The following is a 10,532-nucleotide window of genomic DNA, read 5'->3' on the forward strand; positions in this document are numbered from 1 at the left end:
ATAGGGAAGTGGCTCAATACTAAGGTACATGTACACAAGAGAAATATACACAAAGAAATGGAAGGACGTGGTCGACTGCATGGGGAAAAAGCTGCCGTCGACCTCTCTAATGTATTAAAAAGCAAGGTTGTCACTTTGAAGACTGAGGTGTACCTGACTTGAGTCAGGCTATTTTTACTGACCTCACAGGTCTGCAGACGCTGCACAGAACATAAGGAAAACCAGCGAAGAGCTGATGCGTTTGACTTATGGGCTACTAGAAATACAAACATGGAGTCAGGTTTTTCCTTCGGCATTCAGGATGACCAGACGTTATCTCGTGTGTTTGGACATTGCCATTAAGGAGCAGTCCCTAAAGCATGACTGTACAGCAGAGGGTCCTTAAGAAAGAGGATGGCCTTCATGAGCTCGCCAGACACCGTGAGTGCAACCATAGGATCAGACACCAGTGGTTGGGAGGGCGATGCTGGATGAGGCAGGGTTCCTTCTGGGGAACATATGGTTGCTATAAGTTGCAACCAACTGGAAGACTCCTAACAATAAGAACAACACACACAATGGAATCTATGCAGGAAGCAGGAACATCTCTATATATTAATAAAAACCTCACTGCCATTGAGTCATTTCTGACTCCTGTGACTCTACAGGGAGGGGTAGAACTGTCCTGTGCATTTCCAAGACTGTTACACTGACAGTAAAAAGCCTCATTTTTCTCCCATGGAGAGACTGGTGGTTTCTAACTGCTGATCTCAGGTTTAGCAGTCCACCAGGGCTCTTTCCATATATAAGTATATATTTCAGAATCTATTAAATGAACAAAGATGGAGATAAGTATGCATGATATCCTTTCAAAGTAAAGATAGGATAAATGCATTAATTATTTTAATGGAAATATAAAGCTTATATAAATTGTTTAAAATTATTTCCTATGAGGCAGGAGGGAATAGAGGAAAAACAAGGATTTTCAGTGTGAAAAGGAGGAGAGACAAATGTAAGTTCAAAAAATTTAATAAACCTTGAAGTCCTGAATTTGATACATATTTGTGATATATTTCATTGATCTTCATGATATATTTTACTGAAAATAAGCAAGTAAATAGAAAATCCCATTACTCAGCTCTGTCTTCTGCAAAGCAGTACTTGGGAAATTTAGAAGTTGACATGCCTTCCTGAATACTGACTGAAAAGCGGTGGCTTCACACCAGACTGTCCTGACACAATCGTTGAAGACAAAGCAGGTGCACAAGCAAATGTGGGGAAGAAAGCTGATGGTGCCTGGCTATAAAAAGACAAAGTATCTGGGGTCTTATAGGCTTGAAGATAAAGAAGTGGCCATCTAACTGAGAAACAACAAAACCCACATGAAAAAGCACACCAGCCTGTGAGATCATGAGGCCTTGAAGCGATCAGGTATCCGGCATGAAAGACCAAAAAATTCATACCATTGTGAATGAGGAGGAGTGCAGAGTAGGGACCCAGGGCCCATCTGTGAGAAACTGGACATCTCTTTACAGAAGGGTTGCAGGGAGATGATCCAGTCCATATGCAGTGTAGCAATAATGAAACATAGTTTTCCTCTAGGTCTTGAATGCTTCCTCCCTGCCCCACTATCATGACCCCAATTCTACCTTACAAAACTGGCTAGACCAGAGGATGTACACTGGTACAGATAGGAACTGGAACACAGGGATCCGGAACAGAGAACATCTCAGGACCAGTGGTGAGAGTAGCGATACTAGGAGGGTGGAGGGAAGGTGAAGGAGAAAGGGGGAACAGATTATAAGGATCTACATATAATCTTCGTGGGGGACAGACAGCGGGGAAGTGGGTGAAGGGAGACTCCGGATGGTGTAAAATATGACAAAATAATAATAATTTATAAATTATCAAGGGTTCATGGGGAAGGAGGGAATAGGGAAGGAGTGGAAAATGAGGAGCTGATACCAAGGGCTCAAGTAGAAAGCAAATGTTTTGAGAATGATGAGGGAAACAAATGTACAAAAGTGCTTGACACAATGGATGTATGTAAGCGTTGTGATAAGAGTTGTACAAGCCCCCAATAAAATGATTTAATAATTAAAAAAAGAAAGAAAAGTGGTGGCTGCAATCCACCCAGACATGCCTTGCAAGGAAAGTCTGCTGACCAAGTGTTGAAAGCTCAGCCATAAACACTCTCTTTCTATACAAAGTTCTACATTGACACATGCTTGGGATTGCCATGAGTTGGAAACAACTTGATGGCAACACTGGGTTGCATAGTGCACTGCAAATATAACACTTCGCAAATTCAGACTGTGGTCTTTACATTTCATTTCTTACCCAAGAGACCAGGGCACCTTGGTCAATAACCTATTACAGATACGAGGTAAGACACATGCACATGTGTAGACACATGTCTAGAAAGTACGTAAAGACTATTTACGTTGTGTTATAAGGTCTCAGGAACCAACTCGAATAACCAGCTGGCCCAGGAGAAAACAATCTGAGCATCAATAATGTTAAGAATTGCAATGGGTAATAATTCACCAAGATGAGGGATGTTTAAATCCCCAAGTCCATAGTCAGAGCTGTTCACTTGTAGGGTTTCTATGCAGCAACTTTTGAAAATAGTATAACATCGCAAGAGAATTTTACTTTGATTAAAAAACTCATTCATTCAAGACTATGTAACTAGTTAAGATTTAGATAATACCAATGTCATATATCAAATTCTCAAACATACCCACAAGTTCCCAAGACCAAGGCATTATGTGAAAATTGGCATTGTGCCAAAAGAGATGAGCACAGAATTACAACATGGAAGATGACAGTATCGCAGTAGCGTTACATAATTGCGAAACCACGGATGACAGTATCATTATATAATTGCCAACCCCCCTGAGAGTCATGGCCTGGCCAATCTTCTGTGCGAAGTAGTCAGCTACTTACTATGGCCTTTCTGGCCATAATCCCTGATGTGCTGTATTGTAAATTGCAGCCTCTCAGACTGTTGGCTACAATCTCGTTTTGGATGGAGTTCTCAGTTGTTTTATAGACAGGAGTAAAGTCGGATGTCTTCTGAGTCTCCACTTTACTAGAGGGTGTGAACCAGGTCACCACCCTATGTGGGAAAAGGCAAAAACCACACCTATATCAAAATCATTTCCTGTGTTTCAGTCATCATGGAAATACAGGGACTCTCAGTACCATCAAGGAACAAGAGTCACCAGTCCAGTGGAACATGTCCAAGATCTTCGTCTGAAATGGTGGAGGTGCCAGACCCAGTGGCATGGAGATGGGCGGGGGGTGGCGGGGACGCAAAAGAGCCAGGTTGAGATCAGAGCCAGAGGCAAGGAGACCCTGAGATGGAACAGAGGAGCAGTGCTGAGACTGAGACTGAGGCAGAGCAATGTCTGTGGTGTGTGTGTGTGTGGAAAAATAGAGAGAGAGAGAGAGAGAGAGAGAGAGAGAGAGAGAGAGAGAGAGAGAGAGAGAGAGAGCGAGAGAGAGAGAGAGAGAGAGAACTTGGCTATTGGCTGAGGAGAGGTGTTGCTCTGGCCAATAACTGTGTCCTTCATGTTTACTGATTCTGGTTTGTGATGACCTATTAATATCCCTAATAAATCCTCTTAATTGTGAGTATTGTCTGTGAACTCTGTGTGGCCACTGTGATGGATTATCGGCCCTGGAAAAGCAGAGCGCCTCAGGAAGAAGCATTGGTATCAGAATAGGGTAAAAGGAGGAGGGAGGGCGGAGCTAGGCTTGCTTCCTTGGCCTTGTAGCAGGAGGCCTTGGACTTGCAACAAGTTGGAGTTTCCTCTTTTGTAGCCACAGGGGGGCAGACAGAACCTCCTCGAACTTTACTCAACAAATAACTGTAACCAGCACAGCCAGTGTTGCCTTCACCTGGCTCTTCTGTGTTCATTATTGCCAGTTATATATTGTTAATGTGCAAAGTGGCCAGACAGATTTTTATACTGTTGTCATGAATATAAAATGTCAGATAATGAGACAGGTTATAAGTGTGGAGCAGGGGTGTGGGTGTGGGTGTCCTTTCCCCCACGTTTTCTAGGTGGCCCCTTGCCTATTTCCCCAGGCCTGACCTGATATCAGATGTCATAATTACGATGTCTTTCCTTTTATAGCTCGTAACACCTAGTAGGACAAATCCCTTGAACCTTACTTTTCTTCAAAATTGTCTTGGATCATATAACAATTTAAAATGTTCTATACAGGAGAGTGACATATCTGATGGGAGTACACGGGAGCAGGTAAAGGGGGAGGAGGAGAGAGTGGAGCACTTCCTGCCCACCAGGCCATTTGGACGATATTCCTGATTAGAGCAGCCAGTCCACAGAGAGGACCACATGGCCGGCCCCACTATGAGACATGACGTCCCTCACTGACCCATAGTCCTACAGGGGACAACATTGGAAACACAGTGTGGGAATTGCACCCGATCTGATCCCGCCACACCGAGGTAAAACACTAAGGAAGTGCAACAGAACAGCAAGGGAATGGAGCGGTGAGGTCCCCAAGGAATGCTGAAGGTGGACTTTGGGGCCAGGACATGGTGCCAGAACAGACTGGACTGGAAAACAGTCTGAATGGGCAACAAACAGTCCTTTAACTAACTACAAGCTTTTCTTTCTTGTGTTTTGTTTTGAATTTTTCATTGGTTTGTTGTTGTTTTGTTGTATATTGTTGCTTGGTTTTGCTCTGTCTTGTTTCTCTGCATGTTATTATCTTCGCAGGTCTGTCTAAATAAGATAGGCTGGATGAACAATCTGGAGGAGAAAACAACGGGACCGACAGTTCTGGGGGGACATGGGAGAAGGGGAGATGGTGGGGAAAGGTAGTGGTGTTAACAAACACAGGGACAAGGGAACAACAAGTGATCCAAATCGGTGGTGAGCAGGGTGTAGGAGGCCTGGTAGGGCGTGATCAAAGATAATGTAATCAAGAGGAATTACTGAAACCCAAATGAAGACTGAGCATGATAGTGGGACAAGAGGAAAATCAAAGGAAATAGAGGAAAGAGCTAGGAGGCAAAGGGCATTTATAGAGGTATAAATAAAGGCATGTACATATGCAAATATATTTATCTATGAGGATGGGGAAATAGATCTATGTGCATATATTTATAGGTTTAGTACTAAGGTAGCAGAAGGACATTGGGCCACCACCCAAGTACTCCCTCAACGCAAGAATACTTTCTTCTATTAAATTGGCATTCTATGATGCTCACCTTCCGACACAACCGCTGAAGACCAAGTGGGTGCATAAGTATATGTGGTGAAGAAAGCTGATGGTGCCTGCCTATCAAAAGATATAGCGTCTGGGATCTTAAAGACTTGAAGGTAAACAAGCGGCCATCTATCTCAGGAGCAACAAAGCCATGAAGAAGCACACCAGCCTGTGTGCTCACGAGGTGCCGAAGGGATCAGTTATCAGGCATCAAACAACAAAAATTCATATTATTGTGTGCTCACCTCCATGATATGATCACTGAAGACAAATGGGTGCATAAGCAAATGTGGCAAAGAAAGCAGATGGTGCCCGGCTATCAAAAGATGTAGCATTTGGGGTCTTAAAAACTTGAAGGCAAACAAGTGGCCATTTAGCTCAGAAGCAACAAAACCCGTATGGTAGAAGCACACCAACCTGTGTGATAACGAGGTGTCGAAGTGATCAGGTATCAGGCATCATTAGAACAAAAAATCATATCATAGTGAATGAGGGGGGGAGTGCGGAGTGGAGACCCAAAGCCCATTTGTAGGCCACTTGACATCCCCTTACAGATGGTCATGTGGAGGAGACGAGCCAGTCAGGTTGTGATGTAGCAACGATGAAACATACAACTTTCCTCTAGTTCCTAAATGCTTCCTCCTCCCCCACTATCACGATCCCAATTCTACCTTACAAATCTGGCTAGACCAGAGGATGTACACTGGTACAGATAGGAACTAGAAACACAGGGAATCCAGGGTGGATGATCCCTTCAGGACCAGTGGTGGGAGTGGCGATACTGAGAAGGTGGAGGAAGATTGGGTTGAAAAGGGGGGAAACTGATTACAAGGATCTACATGTGACCTCCTTCCTGGGGGACAGACAACAGAAAAGTGGGTGAAGGGAGACGTTGGACAGGGCAAGATATGACAAAATAATAATTTATAAATTATGAAAGGTTCATGAGGGAGGGGATAGCGAGGAGGGAGGGGAAATGAGGAGCTGATGCCAGGGGCTTAGGTGGAGAACAAATGTTTTGAGACTGATGAGGGCAGTGAATGTACAAATGTGCTTTACACAATTGGTGTATGCATAAATTGTGAAAAGAACTGTATGAGCCCCTAATAAAATGATTTTAAAAGTTTTATATAATAATTTATAAATTATCAAGGGTTCATGAGGGAAGGCTGAGTAGGTAAGGAGGGGAAAAATGAGGAGCTGATACCAAGGGCTCAAGTGGAGAGCTAATATTTTGAGAATGATGAGGGCAACAAATGTACAAATGTGCTTGGCAAAATGTATGTATGGATTGTGATGAGTTGTATGAACCCCAATAAAATGATTTAAAAATAAATAAAATGTTCTATATAAATTTAAAAAAATATATATATATTTTTATATGGAACGCTTCACGAATTTGCGTGTCATCCTTGCACAGGGGTCATGCTAATTTTCTCTGTATCGTTCCAATTTTAGTATGTGTGCTGCCGAAGCGAGCACAAATTTTAAAATAATTTAATGGCAAGTTTGCCTGCCATATACAACTCATTTCTAAAAACTGCTAACAACTATAAGCTGGTGGGGGGCCTGAACATATGAGTAAACACATGTCAACACACAAGAATACAAGATGAAAAGTTACCACGTTCTATTTGTTAAACCTGAGTGGTAATCCATACTTTTTAAAAGAGAAAATATCTAAGGCTTTGGAATTGAGGTGCCAGTTTCTCACCACACTGAAGTAGATTCATCATCTTACTATTTTGGTCAAGCCAAGAACTGAAACAGAAATACACTTGAATTTAGATTGAGTAATTCATGCTACATATACTTTCTAGATGACATATAGTCCTACACATATTAAGAATGTTTCTGTAACTGTCTGAGAACTAGAGATGTGAAGTAAAAGTAAAATGACTACTAAACTGCATGTGCATTCTTTTATAGTTTTGAGTCATGGGGAGTCGCCAACATTTTTTTTCTATCACAAATTGTTGCAAATTCTTTTTATTGTTAATATGGAACAGACGACCTCTTGTTCTGAGACTGACTGGCAGGAAGAAATGACACAGACAAGAACGGGAAATGGTCAAGGTCTTGGATTTCCCCCCCGGATGACTAAATTAAAGGGAGCCCTGGTGGTGCCGGCCTTGAAGAAGTTGCCTGCTAACTGAAAGGTCAGCGGTTTGAAACCACTGGCCACTCCATGGGAGAAAGATGTGACCGTCGGCGTCTGTAACATTTATAGCTTTGGTGACTCTGCCCTACAGAGTCGTTGTCTGAATTGACTCATTGCTTTGGCTTTGGTATAGCCTAAATTGAGAGGCTTGTTATTTGGAAGGTTTTAAAGTATATGCCCTGTGAGTTTCCCTGAGAGGACAGAGCATCTGATTTTCTTGACAAAGAGTGTCTTTAGAATACCTAAAAGTTGGCTTCATTGCAAATAAAAAATATTGACTTCATAAGAAATATGCACTGCAAGCCACTTATTTGAGTCACAATTTAGAGAGGAGCAAGACCAAAGGTCCATGTCTAGCAAGACTTTAAAAAGCGAAAAAATCAGGGGGAGCGGGAAGGCAGGGGAAGAAAAAAAACTGAGGAGCTGATACCAAGGGCTCAAGTAGAAAGCAAATGTTTTGAGAATGAAGATGGCAACAGATGTACAGATGTGCTTGAGACAACGGATGTATGTATGGGTTGTGATAAGCATTGTACTAGCCCCCAATAAAATGATTTTTAAAAATCTAGAATATTAAAAACTCTACGATACCTTTTCTACCACTTAACTATTCTGATTTTTAGACTCCTCTGGGGCTCATGTAAGTTTACATCATATTACAGGTCCAGGGAATTTTTTAATGAGGCTCTTGTAGGTAAAGTCTCTAACGCCCACCAAATTCGAGACTAATGCCTTGCATGGGTCTGGGAAGGAGGAGGGGGAAGAGCCTGAGAGGGCCCACCTGTGAGTGATGGCAAACGGGATTCCCTGGGGTGACATCCAGCTGAGGTCAACATGAACCCTCTGAGAAGCAGGAGCATGGTTCTCATTACCAGCAAGAGCAGGAGTGGAGCGTGTCCCCTGAGCCTGAGACCCCTGTGCAGTGAATCTCCTGGATCTCGATGATACCTACACCATCAGAGGAGCAGCAGCAGAACCAAGAGCCAGAACAGGAGCAGAAGGATGGACTTCCCATTCCACAGAGCAAATTGAGTGCTTTTGTGCAGGAGGCTGGCTTGTGGAGTGGAAGGATATCTCTTGGCATTTAATGGGGGAAGTTGGACTTGCTGACCCACGGAAGTGAAGCTACATGCCTTTGGGCTGAACTTACTGGAGTGGGGTGCCTCTGGGCACTTGGTTCAGGGAGCTGGATTTGCTGACCCACAGACCTTTGTTGAATTGAACGCCTTCTTGTTATGGCTTTCAGCAGAATGGTGAGCCCCTCTGGGCATTTATTACCAGATCCAAACCTTTGAAACACATCCTGGTAAACAACTACCCTGAGCATTTCTCTCTGGCATTAATTACAACCTATTAACATCCTTAATAAACCCTTTAATCACGAAATTTGTCTGAGTTTCTGTGTAGTCATCACAATGGGTATTAGAACCCAGAGGTAAACTACAGAACATTAAGGTAATGCAGCATTTATATTATTAGATGCCGTTGAGCTGATTCTGACTTGTGACCACTCCAAGAATGGAGAATAGAACTGATCCATAGGGATCTCAGGGCTGTGACCTATTGGAAACAGATTGCCAGACCTGTCTTCCAAGGCGCTTACGAGTGTATTAAAGCTGCCAGTCTTTCAGGGAATAGTTCGGTGTTTAACGGTTTTGAGTCATGCAGGGGCTCCCACCCAGAAAAAGCTCTACATTCATATAAATGTGTATTTATGATGCATACCGAGACAGAAAGACATTTGCACCCTGGGTGGTGCAAATGATGACAGACAGTAACCTGTTTCAGCCCAGTGGATTCCAACCCACAGCCACCCTTTAGGATTGAATACATGGAGTCACAGGGTTCCCAAGAATGTACCTTTTATGGAAGGACGCTGCCAGATCTTTCTGGTGGAGAGGCTGGTGTTTGAATTGCTGACTGTTCTGTTAGCAGCTGAGTGCTTGACTCCTGCATTACCAAGAATTCCTGACCAACCTCTAGTCGGTTTATTCTGTACACACAGGGTTGCCGGGAGTTGGAAACGATTCAATAGCGTCTGGTTTGGAATATCCTTGAGAGTATGTTAAAAACGTCGTTGGCAAACAAAATTATCAAAACGTGAAGCTACTTTTCCAACACACCCTCCAACGAGGGCTGAACACTGCTGAAGGGCGCGTTTCCATCTCTCTGACTCTCCCCAACAAGTGAGCGTAGATTTATCGCACACCAAAAGGTAGTGCTGGCATCCTCGAGGGATTCACATTGTGCTTCTTTTCTATGTGTTAGTTAAGTTCTGGAAACAAAAATAAGTCTGAAGGGTCATGATCAGGGCTGTAGGATTGATAGGATGTTTTCCCAGGGAAATCCTCTTAGCACAGCTCTTGCTACCCTTGCATAAGTGGGTGCATGGTTCTAATGAAAAGAACAAAACGAACACAAACTAAAAATCCTAAGTGTAACTGTCCTATCCTTTTCCTCACCAATGCAGCGCTCAATTTTCATGTCATAATAAGCCACATAGATTGTGCTATGTCTTTTGAGCCTGTTTATCAAGATGCCCGATGCCTTTGTATGAGTACCCACTGAGCTGACTGCTCTGCTATGCATTTAACTGGCCCAGCAGACCTGTCCAGAAGTCGGTTTGGATTGGCCTTTTTTTTTTTTTCCCTAGAAGGCCCCCTAACAACTGTATTACTAAAAAGCGCTAGTCTGGGGCTTCCACTGACCATGGAAACGTTTTGTTTGAAATAAACCCATGTCTGTACCAACTGGCAGCAACACTTTTTGACTTACTCTAACATGTAGCTGTAACGTGTTAACATACACAAATAGACTTCAAAGAGTTGGTAGAAAAAGGGAATTAAATACAAAAATTTCCCATGAACTTTCTAAAGTCCCATGTCTGATATATGTTTGTATATGCAGCAAAGGAAGGGACGGATTGTGAGCATGGTACAGGGAGGACGGAGCATGTTTACTTCTGTTGTACACAGGGTCACTCCGGGTGGGGAGAGACCCCACAGCACTCCCACCAACGTACGAGGGGTTTCAAACAGTTCAGGGACAAATGGAGTGTATCTTATCCACACACAAAAGTGTAAAAATAGGAGGGGGTGTGGGGAGAGAGGGGGGAAATGAGGAGTTGATACCAAGGGCTCAAGTA

At 43.2% G+C, this 10,532-nt stretch overlaps 1 non-coding gene across 1 annotated transcript; it reads right to left on the reverse strand.

The window, feature by feature from the left end:
- Window positions 1–6,601: 6,601 nt before the first annotated feature.
- On the reverse strand, window positions 6,602–6,708 carry LOC142447485 (U6 spliceosomal RNA). The gene has a single exon (XR_012784184.1). It is a non-coding gene; the product is annotated as a U6 spliceosomal RNA (small nuclear RNA).
- Between the last annotated feature and the right edge of the window lie 3,824 nt (window positions 6,709–10,532).

This window comes from Tenrec ecaudatus, chromosome 4 (genome assembly GCF_050624435.1).
Source record: "Tenrec ecaudatus isolate mTenEca1 chromosome 4, mTenEca1.hap1, whole genome shotgun sequence".
Taxonomy (NCBI): Eukaryota; Metazoa; Chordata; class Mammalia; order Afrosoricida; family Tenrecidae; genus Tenrec; species Tenrec ecaudatus.